Raw genomic sequence first — 14,393 nt, 5'->3', positions numbered from 1 at the left:
TCACAGCACAAATTCGCCACTCCCTACACACGAACCCTCTGAGAGCTAAACGATAAAATCAGACAAACTTTATTTTTGATAAAATGAGTCAGAAACTGGACTGAGACAGACAATCCTCACAAGTCTCCAAGGCTTGGTGATAAACTGCATGAATGAATGAACAGCTCTAAGGGACAGAAAAGGCACCAAAGATCCATAGGCAGTATAGAAGGAACAGAGACAGGTAGAGTTGCTGTGCTTTCACAAGACAAATATGATGGAGAAGGGGTGGTGCCAGGGGCCCGAAGACTCTCTCGTTCCAGGACGATAGCAATGTCTTTATAAAAGAGCACTTGCCTTTCTTAGCCTGATAATGTGTTGTGAGACCTGCATAGACAGAGGAGCCCGGGGGCGGGGTGGGGGGAAGAGAGAGAGAGAATGCACTAGCTAGACAGCAGGTGCTTTGGTCAAGGTTTTTCATGCCACTGACTTGGTTAAGGGCGTAGCTCTGAGCAGCAATAGTTTAGGTTCAACCATGAGCTCTGTAATTTCTTACATACGTGATGCTGGGCATAGCTGCTCTCACCTCTCTGTGTCCCAGTCTGCTCCTCTGTTATATGTTTGTAATAATAGTTCTTCCCTGCTTTGAGGATTAAAAATTGGTTCCTATATGTGATGCTGTCAGAAGAAGGCTGGGTCTATAGTAGAGACTATACATGAGTTAACTGTGAACAGAAAGCTGCAGCCAATTTACGCAAGAAACAATTCAGTTTCCATCTGCCCTTCAATCTGTTGCTACTGTAATACATGTCATAAGACTTTTTTTTCTGCTAAGGATTCTTAAAGTATATGGAAAACTATTAATAAATCTACATGGCTTCAACACATTGGCTCTTAATGTATCACTCAGATTTAAACTTCCCTTGATGAATGATGTTCAACTGGTAGTTTTGGCGAGATTTATTTTGGGTGCTTGGAAGACTGCATGTATATATCATAGAAGGCATACACAGATATTTTGGGTTTTCAGTCTTGGCAGCATGTACCTCTGTTGCCATCTTGAAGTTCTTCAAGAACCATTTCACATACTGTTCCATTTTTCCATTGTGAGGAACCCCCACACAAAGAACCCTAGGCCTGTCCCCTCAGTAAGTTTACAGAAAAGTTAATGTCATCTACTGAACTGGTGTCTGAAAACCCATCCCATGGTGCCCTCCTGACTCCTGCAATCCACCTAAAAATTTGTTCCATACATTACCCTAGTCTCATCCAGACACCCCACACTAATGCCTCAAATCTTTTCTTAGACCCAAAGATTTTACAGTGTGTCCATACCTGAGCCTCCACAGATCATGTGTCTTCTAACTTAATACATGCACGTTCACCAGAAGCATCTTGGCCCCAAGCTCTGTTTCGGACCCCTGAGGTTCACTGCCATCTGTTTACCATAGCACAAACCCCCTAACTATTCAGCCCTTGGTTAATATAAAATGGCTGACAGTAGATAAGTTCTGCCTGCTTCCTGCAGCTGGCAGCACCGGAGCTCACGATACAACAGTGAGAAGGATGAGGAAGCAGCGCTGGTGGCTGGGTGCACCTGCTTCACAGCCAGGCAATTTGAGAGCAACACAAGCTTTCTCAACTGATGCCTGAGTATTTGAGGATGAAATACTCCCTTCTATTAAGCCTTGGGCTTTGCATATTAAGGGGCAGAAATATATAACCTGGAACAAAGTGGGTGTATGATGTATATGAGACTCTTCCCTCACTTTCCCTTCCTTGCCTCCATATTGATATTCTAGCTGTTCTTCAAAGCCCTGCTATGTTCTCCTTCATGAACCCATCTGAATTCCTAGCTGGAAGTCACCAGTCTTCCTCTGTTCTTCTCACCAGTTTTCATCACTCAGTCAACACTTGAGGTCTCCAATTCTCTGGCTGGATTATTTCCTCTCTGAAGGCAGGGACTGTATCTCCCACATCTCCTACATGTGTAGTGCCTAGTATCTTAGATAGAATAGAGGCCCAATAAAAAATTGTTGGGGCCAGGTGCAGTGGCCCTCGCCTGTAATCAAAGAACTTTGGGAGCCGAGGCGGGGTGGATCACCTGAGGTCAGGAGTTCAAGACCAGCCTGGCCAACATGGTGAAACCCTGTCTCTACTAAAAATATAAAAACTAGCTGGGCGTGGTGGTGGGCGCCTGTAATCCCAGCTACTTGGGAGGCTGGGGCAGGAGAATCGCTTGAACCTGGAGGTGGAGGTTGCAGTAAGATGAGATCGTGCCATTGCATATCAGCCTGGGTGACAAGAGCGAAACTCTACCTCAAAAAAACAAAAATTGTTGGATAAATTTTTTAAAAAAGGAGATGATGGTTATTAGGAGGAAGGGATGGAAAGAGAGGCGAGGAGCCAGCTGTCATCATGAAATCCAGTGTGAGCAGACAAGAAGCCAAATACACTCCACAGTCCCTTTGGGATCCATCCGGAGCATCCTGCCTGAAATCACACAATGGCTCTGCACCACCTCCAGCTTGAAGGACCAACAGGCTACTGTGAGGCACTGGAGGTTACGATCTGATCACGGCAGATAACAGAGTGAGGAAGGCAGAGAGCTTGGAAGTACATTTGCTTTGGGATTGCTTGGTGTCAAAAATGGGCAGTCATCAGGAATTGTACAGGGGGCATAAGTCATTTGGCCCCCAGGAAAGAACATTCATGGAGAGGGAAGAGGGCAGCTGAGAGCATGAGGATCAGGCATGGAGCCAGTGGAAGGAGTATGAGACCTGATAACACCAAGGATGTCCACATTTGGGGAATAAGAGGATGTGGATGAATCGTGGACTCAGTGCATGGGGGCACGGAGATGTCCAGACACACGGTTAGTTGAGGAGTCATGATTTATAATTGTGAGTAAAAGAACATATTGTCTTAGGGGAAGACATTTCGATTAACAGGAGACAGACTCAAAAGCAGACAGTGTTGGTTGCAAATCCCAACTTGGCCATCAACTTTGCAACTGTATGCCAATAATGTGACCTTCTACCTCTCTGTCTTCCCATCTATAATTGGGAAAAATAACACTGGGAGGAGAGATAGCTAGCTGATCCCCCAGCCTCCCACAGTCACTGAACGTTCCTCTGGGTACATGGAAACCCACAACAAAACTCTCCTTTGCAGCCTCCTGCGAAGCTAGGTGTGAACAGGTGACCAACTTCTGGCCTCTGCGAAGAGTCTGATTATCTTCCTTGGGAAGTAGTAGCCATGCACTTTTTTCTTCTCATCTTTCCCATCCATCCCACCATTGTATGCATTTAGGGTAGACACAGCCATCACTTACCATGAAGATGAAGCTGTCACATTCTACAGGAGGTGGAAAAGTCGCTTGAAAGATTCTGCACCCCAGAGACTTTCTGGACCATTTGTCTCTGGATGTTGCCCATGAGATGGAGATATAAACCTCTCTCTAAAAGGCCGGGCGCGGTGGCTCACACCTGTAACCCCAGCACTTCGGGAGGCCAAGACGGGCAGATCACGAGGTCAGGAGATCGAGACCATCCTGGCTAACATGGTGAAACCCCATCACTGCCAAAAATACAAAAGCCGGGCATGGTGGCAGGAGCCTGTAGTCCCAGCTACTCGGGAGGCTGAGGCAGGAGGATGGCATGAACCTGGGAGGCGGAGCTTGCAGTGAGCCGAGATCACGCCACTGCACTCCAGCCTGGGTGACAGAGCGAGACTCCATCTCAAAAAACAAACAAACAAAACAAAAAAAAACTTCTCTAATGTAAACTTTTTTTTTTTATTGTTTTCTGTTACAGTCAAATCTGAAACGAATATAATCATAATCTCTTCTAATTCAGGGGATTAAATGAGATATCAAATACAATGTTCTTGACAAAGTGTCCTGCAGACAGTAAATATGCAATAAACATCAGTGTTTACTGTCATCAAGCACGTCTCCAAAAGATACATAATGATCACAAAAAGAGATGACAAATTTCAAGAACATGAGATTAACAAAGGGAAACGTCTATAACCACCTACAAAACATTTTTGTATAGAAGATACGAAAGTAAGGAAGACACAAAAAATTGCTAAATATTGCATGCCCTGGTTAGAACTAAAATGTCTATTTAGAAAACACCAGGTCTGAGAGCATATGAAAGCAAATCTGGCGGGGGTTTAGAGACATAAAAGCAGACATTCCGGGAGAACTGAGAGACGCCCCATGTTGAAGTCGGGGAAAAGAGATGTATAAAATACTGTAGAAAATCAATGAAACGGTAGGACGGAGAATGCAAGGGGAAAAGATCAGAAGTGACCCCTGGCAAAAAGATCAGAATAAGCTGGGTGCCAAGTTTAGATGGAAGAGGGCATTTGAGCATTCAGCCACACCAAGTTTTTTGGGGTTTTTTTTTGTATTCAAGAAAGAAAATTCAATTTTGATTACTTTGCCTCTATAAGGAAGTAAGTTTGCACTGTAGCAAATTATCAAGAGTAATGACCAGGACTTTTTTTCCCACAGTATTAGTGTAATCTTAGATCAGACACACTACAACTTTGGTTGAAAACTGAATGTTTATCTCAAATATTGTCTGATACTGTCTATAAGGTATGAAGTTCCATAAGAAAATATATGTTTAATAGACTGTGTTAGAAAACACAAAATCTATTTATGTGGTGATTTTTTTCCACTGTGGGAAATGACTGTTAGGAGAAGTTAAGCTATTACTGATGTGTTTGGATGATAATGATATAAAATAAATTTAATAAAAAAATTAAAAGTTCAATGAAATCTTTTCTAACCTCATAAATCACTCCTTCTCCTAGATCTCCAAAGCAAATTCTGTTCATCCCAGGACACCATCATCCTGTGTTGCTACAATTACAAGTACAAATGTTGTATACTTTGCTACTGGGCTTCACAGGCACATGAGTGAAATAATGGCTGCATGCCTGAACTATCAAAAGCTCGTGGCAATGCAGCATTTGAAGTGTTCACAAAGAAAAGAAATCCTAATACTTAAAAGTTATCCTTGAAATGGTTTACATATATGTGCTTTTTCTTAATTGCTACAACAGTTACAGAGTAGGATGAAAATATGTCCTTTTATAAGGTCAGCTGAAATACAGGATAGTTGCCGGTGAGCTTAAATTTGGAAATGCTGCATCTCATATTAGGTCAGTTTCAGCCCTCGATATTTCATTTCTGACACTTTAGATCCTAATTCAGAGGATCAGATGAGAAAGGGCATCTGACAAGTACTCACCAAAATTACTAGTGATGATGAAATCCAAGTGCTGCCTTTCGGATGCTGTTAACTCATAAGTGGCTTTTAGGAGAATCTCTTCTCTTTTATTAGGTGTGTTTTAGAGGCAAAATTAATTTTTTAATTAAATGAAAAGGCTAGACAGTAGCAATGCAAGCATTTTTCTTTGTATTACCATGGTAAGCTGGTTTTGATTTTAAACCTTTACTCAGCTCTTATTTTGAAATGAAGGTATCGCTCTGTAGACTCCACCTCTGGGGACAGGGCACAACTATACAACAACAAAAGCAGCAGAAAACTCTGCAGACGCAAACGACTCTGTCTGACAGCTTTGAAGAGAGCAGTGGATCTCCCAACACGGAGGTTGAGATCTGAGAAGGGACAGACTCCCTGCTCAAGTGGGTCCCTGACCCCTGAGCAGCCTAACTGGGAGACATCCCCCACTAGGGGCAGTCTGATACCCCACACCTCACAGGGTGGAGTACACCCCTGAGAGGAAGCTTCCAAAGCAAGAATCAGACAGGTACACTCGCTGTTCAGAAATATTCTATCTTCTGCAGCCTCTGCTGCTGATACCCAGGCAAACAGGGTCTGGAGTGGACCTCAAGCAATCTCCAACAGACCTACAGCTGAGGGTCCTGACTGTTAGAAGGAAAACTATCAAACAGGAAGGACACCTACACCAAAACCCCATCAGTACATCACCATCATCAAAGACCAGAGGCAGATAAAACCACAAAGATGGGGAAAAAGCAGGGCAGAAAAGCTGGAAATTCAAAAAATAAGAGCGCATCTTCCCCGGCAAAGGAGCGCAGCTCATCGCCAGCAACGGATCAAAGCTGGACGGAGAATGACTTTGACGAGATGAGAGAAGAAGGCTTCAGTCCATCAAATTTCTCAGAGCTAAAGGAGGAATTACGTACCCAGCGCAAAGAAACTAAAAATCTTGAAAAAAAAGTGGAAGAATTGATGGCTAGAGTAATTAATGCAGAGAAGGTCCTAAACGAAATGAAAGAGATGAAAACCATGACACGAGAAATACGTGACAAATGCACAAGCTTCAGTAACCGACTCGATCAACTGGAAGAAAGAGTATCAGTGATTGAGGATCAAATGAATGAAATGAAGCGAGAAGAGAAACCAAAAGAAAAAAGAAGAAAAAGAAATGAACAAAGCCTGCAAGAAGAAGTATGGGATTATGTAAAAAGACCAAATCTACGTCTGATTGGGGTGCCTGAAAGTGAGGGGGAAAATGGAACCAAGTTGGAAAACACTCTTCAGGATATCATCCAGGAGAACTTCCCCAACCTAGTAGGGCAGGCCAACATTCAAATCCAGGAAATACAGAGAACGCCACAAAGATACTCCTCGAGAAGAGCAACTCCAAGACACATAATTGCCAGATTCACCAAAGTTGAAATGAAGGAAAAAATCTTAAGAGCAGCCAGAGAGAAAGGTCGGGTTACCCACAAAGGGAAGCCCATCAGACTAACAGCAGATCTCTCGGCAGAAACTCTACAAGCCAGAAGAGAGTGGGGGCCAATATTCAACATTCTTAAAGAAAAGAATTTTAAACCCAGAATTTCATATCCAGCCAAACTAAGTTTCATAAGTGAAGGAGAAATAAAATCCTTTACAGATAAGCAAATGCTTAGAGATTTTGTCACCACTAGGCCTGCCTTACAAGAGATCCTGAAGGAAGCACTCAACATGGAAAGGAACAACCGGTACCAGCCATTGCAAAAACATGCCAAAATGTAAAGACCATCGAGGCTAGGAAGAAACTGCATCAACTAACGACCAAAATAACCAGTTAATATCATAATGGCAGGATCAAGTTCACACATAACAATCTTAACCTTAAATGTAAATGGACTAAATGCTCCAATTAAAAGACACAGACTGGCAAACTGGATAAAGAGTCAAGACCCATCAGTCTGCTGTATTCAGGAGACCCATCTCACACGCAGAGACATACATAGGCTCAAAATAAAGGGATGGAGGAAGATTTACCAAGCAAATGGAGAACAAAAAAAAGCGGGGGTTGCTATACTAGTCTCTGATAAAACAGACTTTAAACCATCAAAGATCAAAAGAGACAAAGAAGGCCATTACATAATGGTAAAGGGATCAATTCAACAGGAAGAGCTAACTATCCTAAATATATACGCACCCAATACAGGAGCACCCAGATTCATAAAGCAAGTCCTTAGAGACTTACAAAGAGACTTAGACTCCCATACAATAATAATGGGAGACTTCAACACTCCACTGTCAACATTAGACAGATCAACGAGACAGAAAGTTAACAAGGATATCCAGGAATTGAACTCATCTCTGCAGCAAGCAGACCTAATAGACATCTACAGAACTCTCCACCCCAAATCAACAGAATATACATTCTTCTCAGCACCACATCATACTTACTCCAAAATTGACCACGTAATTGGAAGTAAAGCACTCCTCAGCAAATGTACAAGAACAGAAATTATAACAAACTGTCTCTCAGACCACAGTGCAATCAAACTAGAACTCAGGACTAAGAAACTCAATCAAAACCGCTCAACTACATGGAAACTGAACAACCTGCTCCTGAATGACTACTGGGTACATAACGAAATGAAGGCAGAAATAAAGATGTTCTTTGAAACCAATGAGAACAAAGATACAACATACCAGAATCTCTGGGACACATTTAAAGCAGTGTGTAGAGGGAAATTTATAGCACTAAATGCCCACAAGAGAAAGCAGGAAAGATCTAAAATTGACACTCTAACATCACAATTAAAAGAGCTAGAGAAGCAAGAGCAAACACATTCGAAAGCTAGCAGAAGGCAAGAAATAACTAAGATCAGAGCAGAACTGAAGGAGATAGAGACACAAAAAACTCTCCAAAAAATCAATGAATCTAGGAGTTGGTTTTTTGAAAAGATCAACAAAATTGACAGACCACTAGCCAGACTAATAAAGAAGAAAAGAGAGAAGAATCAAATCTACGCAATTAAAAATGATAAAGGAGATATCACCACCGACCCCACAGAAATACAAACTACCATCAGAGAATACTATAAACACCTCTACGCAAATAAACTGGAAAATCTAGAAGAAATGGATAATTTCCTGGACACTTACACTCTTCCAAGACTAAACCAGGAAGAAGTTGAATCCCTGAATAGACCAATAGTAGGCTCTGAAATTGAAGCAATAATTAATAGCCTACCAACCAAAAAAAGTCCAGGACCAGATGGATTCACAGCTGAATTCTACCAGAGGTACAAGGAGGAGTTGGTACCATTCCTTCTGAAACTATTCCAATCAATAGAAAAAGAGGGAATCCTCCCTAACTCATTTTATGAGGCCAACATCATTCTGATACCAAAGCCTGGCAGAGACACAACAAAAAAAGAGAATTTTAGACCAATATCCCTGATGAACATCGATGCAAAAATCCTCAATAAAATACTGGCAAACCGGGTTCAGCAACACATCAAAAAGCTTATCCACCATGATCAAGTGGGCTTCATCCCTGGGATGCAAGGCTGGTTCAACATTCGCAAATCAATAAACATAATCCAGCATATAAACAGAACCAAAGACAAGAACCACATGATTATCTCAATAGATGCAGAAAAGGCTTTTGACAAAATTGAACAGCCCTTCATGCTAAAAACGCTCAATAAATTCGGTATTGATGGAACGTACCTCAAAATAATAAGAGCTATCTATGACAAACCCACAGCCAATATCATACTGAATGGGCAAAAACTGGAAAAATTCCCTTTGAAAACTGGCACAAGACAGGGATGCCCTCTCTCACCACTCCTATTCAACATAGTGTTGGAAGTTCTGGCTAGGGCAATTAGGCAAGAGAAAGAAATCAAGGGTATTCAGTTAGGAAAAGAAGAAGTCAAATTGTCCCTGTTTGCAGATGACATGATTGTATATTTAGAAAACCCCATTGTCTCAGCCCAAAATCTCCTTAAGCTGATAAGCAATTTCAGCAAAGTCTCAGGATACAAAATTAATGTGCAAAAATCACAAGCATTCTTATACACCAGTAACAGACAAACAGAGAGCCAAATCAGGAATGAACTTCCATTCACAATTGCTTCAAAGAGAATAAAATACCTAGGAATCCAACTTACAAGGGATGTAAAGGACCTCTTCAAGGAGAACTACAAACCACTGCTCAGTGAAATCAAAGAGGACACAAACAAATGGAAGAACATACCATGCTCATGGATAGGAAGAATCAATATCGTGAAAATGGCCATACTGCCCAAGGTTATTTATAGATTCAATGCCATCCCCATCAAGCTACCAATGAGTTTCTTCACGGAATTGGAAAAAACTGCTTTAAAGTTCATATGGAACCAAAAAAGAGCCCGCATCTCCAAGACAATCCTAAGTCAAAAGAACAAAGCTGGAGGCATCACGCTACCTGACTTCAAACTATACTACAAAGCTACAGTAACCAAAACAGCATGGTACTGGTACCAAAACAGAGATATAGACCAATGGAACAGAACAGAGTCCTCAGAAATAATACCACACATCTACAGCCATCTGATCTTTGACAAACCTGAGAGAAACAAGAAATGGGGAAAGGATTCCCTATTTAATAAATGGTGCTGGGAAAATTGGCTAGCCATAAGTAGAAAGCTGAAACTGGATCCTTTCCTTACTCCTTATACGAAAATTAATTCAAGATGGATTAGAGACTTAAATGTTAGACCTAATACCATAAAAATCCTAGAGGAAAACCTAGGTAGTACCATTCAGGACATAGGCATTGGCAAAGACTTCATGTCTAAAACACCAAAAGCAACGGCAGCAAAAGCCAAAATTGACAAATGGGATCTCATTAAACTAAAGAGCTTCTGCACAGCAAAAGAAACTACCATCAGAGTGAACAGGCAACCTACAGAATGGGAGAAAATTTTTGCAATCTACTCATCTGACAAAGGGCTAATATCCAGAACCTACAAAGAACTCAAACAAATTTACAAGAAAAAAAAACAAACAACCCCATCAAAAAGTGGGCAAAGGATATGAACAGACATTTCTCAAAAGAGGACATTCATACAGCCAACAGACACATGAAAAAATGCTCATCATCACTGGCCATCAGAGAAATGCAAATCAAAACCACAATGAGATACCATCTCACACCAGTTAGAATGGCGATCATTAAAAAGTCAGGAAACAACAGGTGCTGGAGAGGATGTGGAGAAATAGGAACACTTTTACACTGTTGGTGGGATTGTAAACTAGTTCAACCATTATGGAAAACAGTATGGCGATTCCTCAAGGATCTAGAACTAGATGTACCATATGACCCAGCCATCCCATTACTGGGTATATACCCAAAGGATTATAAATTATGCTGCTATAAAGACACATGCACACGTATGTTTATTGCGGCACTATTCACAATAGCAAAGACTTGGAATCAACCCAAATGTCCATCAGTGACAGATTGGATTAAGAAAATGTGGCACATATACACCATGGAATACTATGCAGCCATCAAAAAGGATGAGTTTGTGTCCTTTGTAGGGACATGGATGCAGCTGGAAACCATCATTCTTAGCAAACTATCACAAGAACAGAAAACCAAACACCGCATGTTCTCACTCATAGGTGGGAACTGAACAATGAGATCACTCGGACTCAGGAAGGGGAACATCACACACCGGGGCCTATCATGGGGGGGGGGGAAGGGGGAGGGGGAGGGGGAGGGGGGAGGGATTGCATTGGGAGTTATACCTGATGTAAATGACGAGTTGATGGGTGCAGCACAGCAACAAGGCACAAGTATACATATGTAACAAACCTGCACGTTATGCACATGTACCCTACAACTTAAAGTATAATAATAATAAATAAATTAAAAAAAAAAAAAAAAAAAAAAAAAAAAAAGAAATGAAGGTATCTTTCAGAAAGCTGGAAAGGAACACATTCCTTTGGAATGAATTCCATTACCCTATTGCTATTCGCTGTAATTTTATTTATTTACTTTTTATTGATGCATATTTGATGTACGTATTTTCAGGGTACCCGTGATCATTTGAAACACTCATATAATCAAATCAGGGAAATTGGAATATCCATCACCAGTTAACATTAATTGATTGTATATTTCACAATAGCTAGAAGATAATCATTCAAATGTTCCTAGTATTGTCATTTTTTAAAATATAAAGCTTTTTTTATTTTTATTTTTTTGTTGTTGGAAAAAAGTTTCCAAAAAACTTGAATAGAAAATGGAGCAGGATTTATGAGGCTCTGCTAGTTCAACGTGAGGATGTCTATATCCTTCTCCTAGGGAAAGAATGGTATCGGTGCCCTGTTTCCCTAAGTAATTTTTATAGCTTCATGGAGATCCCTTTTCCTGACTAAAGTGTGACATTTCAAATATATGTGACTTTTTTTTTCTACATGATGCTAAGATTACATATTTGTCTGTACAAAAACAGTTTAAGCTATTAATTATGTACTATATTGCACTGCATTCTAGAATATATCTACAGCTATCCCATGGATTTTGGTATGACCAGCTGGTTTGGGGACTCTCCATTAATGTGAGTATTTATCTCACAGACTACAGTCATCAGCTTAAAAATCCTGGAGCCAAGTATCCACCTACCCTCTAAGATCCATTCCATCCATAAAATCAAGTTGTCATTGTGTTGAATTTTTAATAACATTAATTCATATGTCAAACGGTAAAGCCAAAATTTTTCATACCCATTGAATGGTAAATTTTAACTCAGAATTCTTATTTTAGTGCAAGAAAAGTTATCCATGTTATAATCATGCTTTCATGAGTCCTCGTAAAATGTAATAGGAATAATGATATCAGATCATAATTAAATTATGTCATTCAATTTGCTAAGACAACTAAATTATAGCAAAGACATTATATATAAATTTTAAAAGAGATTCATGTTTTAAAAGGGTGGAAATGAAATCCTAGCTATAAGTTTTTGGAAAATCAGTATTTCATGAGTTTGGAATTATAACATTTAATCCTCTAAGTAATGAAGACAAATGGTAACTGCATCTTAAAAACATCTGCAGTCAGTTCTACTGGTACCAACAAACTGTTGTTAATCTAGGGTTCCGAGGGAGAAAGGCAACCTGTATTTGTTGTGTTTGCCAATTGCCATGGTGTAAACACCCACAACACAGCCAAATGAAGACAGACAATGGTTTAACAACCAACTGGCAAGATTCCTGAACGATCAGGAGCTGATTCCAGCATACCACTGCCTGCTACTAAACCCTAATACTACATTTTTTTTTTTTTCTAATAAAGTATTCTGAGGTCAGGCGACAGCCCTCTTATCCATGAATGTAAGATTCATGGAATATGTTCCACAGTCTAGTGATTATTGACAAGCTCCTACCAAAGTCTATCTGAGATGACCTATGCAGACTCACTCAACTAGTACTAGTTTAAGATCTGTCTTCCCCAGGTGACAGAAAGCTCCATATGGATGAGAGTCACGTTTTCCTTACACATCCCTGTATTCCCAGCACATGGCACAGGTAGCAGTGCCTCATGCTCTAAAATGTAAGCTACTCTTCAGCAGGGAACTTTGTCTGTTTTGCTCACTGACAGATGCCAGCGCTAAGACGATATGTTCCACACAGTAGGTGCTCAATACATATTTCTAGAAAAAAATGAATAGATAAAATACAAAATGACTAAACATGAAGCCATACACAAAAGCCAAGACAGCAAATATGGTTGCTGAGTTTCAGATAGCATCTGAAAAAATAAATCATAAATGATCCATAAACATCATGTTTTCCTGAGGTCCTTTATCTCGATAAATGATTCTAGCCTTCAAATACTGTGATTTCTCCTTTTTTTGTTACCAGTTCAAGGCAGAAGAGTTGAAGGAATTGCATTCAGAGTCTAAGAAGTAAATTTTATCCCGCGGCCAGTTGCCTATCAGAAACTGGGTCTTGTTTTTCTCACTCCTATTTTCTGTCTCTTCCTGTCCCCCTTCTCTTTACTCCTCCACATAATGTGTTCCTCCAGCCTCTGATCCAATATGTTCCTTCCGGCTTCTCTAACTGGGGATTTGGCTCTATTAAAATACAATTTTGCAAGGTTCAGGACATGATACAGACTTATTCGAACACGCAGTAGTCACAGAAACTTTGTCTTCACATTCCTTGCCGGCTCCATATAAAAAGAAATTAAGAGTCCTCATTTATTACAAAGCTCAGAAGTCGATGCTATAAACTGATCTAAAAAAGAAGCAGTATTCTTATGGAAACTAGGAATTGTAGCCACATGGATGAGATATGTGAATAAAACGCTTCCAGAAGTAAAATCGCAAGCCCATGTTTCTGCTGTTCTTTGTCTTCTAGAACATATCATGAGGAAACTGCCCAGACTTAAAGGAGAAACTCTGAAGCATAAACCTGTTGTGATTTCTGTGGCTAATAGAAGGGTTGTAATTTCATGGAAAAGTTGTAAAAATAAAAGGAGGCTGCTCTTTAAATGATAAGTCTTGGGTAAATTGGCTAGGTGAGTGGGGAAGAGACAAAGATTTGTTGGAAAATGGAATGGAATCACCCTAAGTTTAAGAAGAAGTTAGCAGCTAGGAGGTTATTACACACCCCTCCTTCGGGGCGGGGTAGCGGGGCAGTCCTAGATTCTAGAAGCAGAGCTCCAAAGCCCCTTAGAGAAAAGAGGAATTTTGTTTTACCTCCGAAGAAGGAACTGAAAGTCCAACCTCAACAGGTACCTCTAGTACATACAATAGTTTTATAAATTGCTCATCACTTTCCATTGACTGCCAGGTATCTTAGTGATAGGAATATTACTGTAATTCTAAGTTTCAAAAATATGAAAGAAAGATTTGAAATCAATAACCACACCTAAGATTATAAACCATTTGTTCCTGTATGCTAATTGGAAATGCCACTATAAAACAAGTATTAGAAAACCCACAAGAGATCCTGTTCGATTGCACAATTAAAAGAACTCCCAGGTCAGGAAATGGGATAGTACTGAAGAACATTTTATCTTTGCTTTAAATATCTAAATGTAGCAAATACGCATGATATACAAAATACAGATTCAGTGAGTCACGATCCATTATCTTTAGCCTGGGAAAATAAGTC

At 40.3% G+C, this 14,393-nt stretch overlaps 1 protein-coding gene across 6 annotated transcripts in view; it reads right to left on the bottom strand.

Moving 5' to 3' along the window:
* The window catches only part of STS (steroid sulfatase), a 292,612-nt gene that overhangs the window by 100,803 nt on the left and 177,416 nt on the right, over positions 1-14,393 (bottom strand). The gene's annotated exons all lie outside the window — the stretch shown is intronic.

This window comes from Macaca thibetana, chromosome X (assembly GCF_024542745.1).
Source record: "Macaca thibetana thibetana isolate TM-01 chromosome X, ASM2454274v1, whole genome shotgun sequence".
NCBI lineage: Eukaryota > Metazoa > Chordata > Mammalia > Primates > Cercopithecidae > Macaca > Macaca thibetana.
This window is presented reverse-complemented; position numbering and strand designations above follow the sequence as displayed.